This window comes from Anthonomus grandis, chromosome 18 (assembly GCF_022605725.1).
Source record: "Anthonomus grandis grandis chromosome 18, icAntGran1.3, whole genome shotgun sequence".
Lineage (NCBI taxonomy): Eukaryota > Metazoa > Arthropoda > Insecta > Coleoptera > Curculionidae > Anthonomus > Anthonomus grandis.
Window position 1 is genome coordinate 3,916,625 of NC_065563.1, and position 3,718 is coordinate 3,920,342.

Genomic DNA, 3,718 nt, shown 5'->3' on the forward strand with positions numbered 1-3,718 from the left:
ATGTTCAAAATGATGACCATTCTCTCGAATGCAAAATTGGCACATTTTTGTGATTCTTTCAATGGCATTAAATAGAACCATTGGTCTCCTTCGCAGATTTTGAAAGGCTAAGTTAATTGCCTCTCGAAGTTCGGCAATTCCATCATAACGTGTTTTATACACTTCATTTTGTAGATACCCCCATAAAAAAAATCCAAAATTAAAAGATTTGGAGATCGTGGAGGCCATCTTACAGGTCCATTGGTACCTATCCATCTTTGCGGAAAATTATTCTCAAGAAATTCCCTTACTAGCCTTGAATTATGACTAGGAGCACCATCTTGTTGTAAGTAAATTGCAATATATTGTGCTAGCGGAATATTTTCTAGCAGTTCAGGAATAACTTCCTCAAGGATCTCTAGGTATCTACGTGCTGTAAGACCTCCTTCAAAAATCCGATAAACTATTTTTCTGCCCAAAATAAAACAAGACACTCCAACTCCAAAACGTCCCTGTTGTGCCCTTTCGAACAATAAATACTGATTTTCTGTTTTCCAATTCCTGGTATTGTGACGATTCAAAATACCCGCACTTGAAAAAATACATTCATCTGACCCAATAACAAGTCTGCCGAACAAATCATTAGCTTCGATTTGTTTTAGATACCACCGGCAAAACAGTGCTCGGCGCTCAGCATCGCCAGGATGCAACTGTTGCACAATACTAAATTTATACGGATGATACTTGTATTTTTTTAGGATCCTTTGAGCATTAGTTTTTGACACACCAATATCTTTCTCAATTTTTCTGCATAAGGACGAAGGTGTTGCTTCAATATATCCCAAAACATCTATTTCTTTTCTTTCCCTATTCTCCTTGTTATAGGTTTTCGGACGCGGGCGAACAAAGGTTCCGTGTTCAACTAAATTTGCTTTTAAGCGAGCAAATATCTCAATAAAGGGTTGTCGCCTCTCTGGATTAGTGCATATATCATATATATTCCATTAAAAAAAACATAAGTTTGGCTTATAACTAAAAAACAGTAAATATAAAAAAAAATAATCTACGCCACTGCATTCTACGGAAAAAAATCTATGAAACTATTTTTTTACATATTCGATAAGTTAAAGAATAACCGAAATACAAGGGGAGTCCCAAAATGTCGAATTTTCAAAAACGGCCTATATCTTAAAAACTAAGAGGGCTTTGGAATTTTTGTTAACGGCATCGTTATTTTCACGGATAAGTAGCACACTGTCGCGAAAACCGCATCACGCTAACATTAAAAATAACGGAGATACCCCGCAAAAGTACCCAAAATGGGACACCCTGTACATATGTTCTATGTCGAAAAACGCCTTAGACAAGGAAAATGGTTGGACCCGTATTAGCCTATATTTACAATGTTAACGAAGTGAGCCGAATTTTTCTCGCATTATGGTGACACGCTTACATGTTTTTGAGTGTATTTTAAGAGATTCTTGGTTTTTTTTAAGTAGAATTTTTCGTTAAATCTATACTTTTTGGATATTACATCAAAGTGGGATGTTGTGTTTTGATTTAAATTTCGTAGGAAAAATAATTGCCAGATGACATTTTTGCAGATTTGGTGGCAAGCAGCTTGTTTCAGGTGCGTGATTACAGGTTTACTCATTTTCCTTGTCTAAAAAAAATGCTTAGTTTTTGAAAAATAGGGTGTCAAAGTAAAAGTTTATTTTTAATTATTTTTGAATAGAATTTATAGTTTTAAAATATTTACGTTTATATAATGGGTAAGTTGTCTGACTGACCACGAACAAATCCCTGCTCCATTGTAATTAGTCAACAAGCAAAATACGTCAATAATAAAAGTTAAAAGTCAAAATGTCAACAAACAAAACCACCCTGTCAAAATAACGCCTGATCACTAGGCTGTGGCTGGCTAGCGAGCGCTCTATACCGTCGCGTCGCGTCGGCGTCTATGACGTAGCGCGTAAAGGTTGGGACACACATATCCGGACCGTGCCAGGACCGAGACACGGCCGGCTGTCGGACGTCACCCGCTTCTGAATTAAAACAATTAAAATATATAGAAATGTTCACACATGATCGTGACGTATCCGGGTCACGTCGCCGATTCGTGTGCGGACCGGGCGGAATATCGTTAGTTTAATTTTTGACGTCCGGTGTATCGAAACGGAGCTCGAGTGCATTAATTTAAAGCTGTGTTTAATATGGACATAGAGAGGTTAATAGAAGAAGTACGAAAATTTCCTGTACTTTACGATCAAAAACATGGGAAATATAGGAATACTGAATATAAGGAACGAGTTTGGAAACAAATTGCAACAGACTTGCAAGTTAAAGGTAGGTAAACAAATTGCTTTTGAGATGACAAAAATATACAGGATGTTTCTTAATAATATGCTAATATTTAAGGGGGTAATTCTTGAAAACATTGGTTGGTGTATGGCGTTTATGTATGAAAGAGCATTTCTTGACCAAATACATTTTTCGAAAGCATGTTAAATATTATTAAAAAATATAGCCAATTCACTTTTATTATATAAGTAGGTAGATATCCTAGTTTTACTTAATACTACTTAATTTTTAATTTTACAAAAAAAAAAACAAAGTACGGTTGTGTAATTAAAGTCTCAACGCTACCTCCTCTTGCCATTCTACACTCCCTTCTGGTGAATTCAAAAAGGTTTTCAGTTGCTCTCGCACATCAAATGCAGCATCTGTAGATCTACCACGAAGCCGAGGTAGGTTTTGAAGATTTGAATATCTGTCAGATTTAATATCTGCTTCACTTTCGTTCAACACCTGTTCAGAAACCTTATAACCTTCGATTTTTCGAATAAAGTTGTACAAAATACATGCAGTCATAACGATGTTTGTTAGATTTCCAGGATCTCCTTGGAGGGTTCTATTAAATATTCTAAATTTCTGTTGCAGGATACCAAAAGCATTTTCCGATATTTTTCTTGCCCGACTCAAACGATAATTAAAAATAGCTTTGTCATTTGTCAAGCCCCTTCCTGGATAAGGTCTCATTAAATATCTTTTCAGAGGAAAAGCTTCATCGCCAACAATTACCATTGGAAGTTCAATATTAGTGTTAGGTAATGCTTTAATTTTTGGTACATTAAGTTTGTTATTTTCTAATGACTTTCCAAGATTTGAGTTTGCCAAAATACCTCCATCTGAGTTTTTCCCATATGCTCCCAGATCTACTGCAATAAAGTTGTAGCACGGATCAACAAGGGCCAGCAGCACAATAGAATATGTCTTCTTGTAATTCCAATAAAGACTTCCTGAGTTTTTTGGAGCTTGTATTACAACATGCTTCCCATCTATGGCCCCGATGCAATTTGGAAACTGCCATTTTCTCCAAAATTCTTCCGCTATAGCATTCCATTCATTTTCTTTCGGTACAGGCATAACCTCATCTAACAAAACATTGATTATTGCTTTAGAGGTGTCATGGATAATGGATGCAACTGTTGATTTTCCCAGCCTGTAGCTAAAGGAAATGGTTTTGAAAGAATCTCCTGTAGCAAGGAATCTGAAACAGAAAAACGAGGTTAACCTTAAATTAAGAAATCTAGAATTAGTAACGATAACAATGTTTCACAATCTTTGACATTCAACATTTTGTGATTTTCAGTAGGTAATATTTTTTATATTTTGTTGCAGGTGGAGTCGAGGAATGCAAGAAAAAGTGGACATCAGTTCGTGATCAGCTACGGAAGAC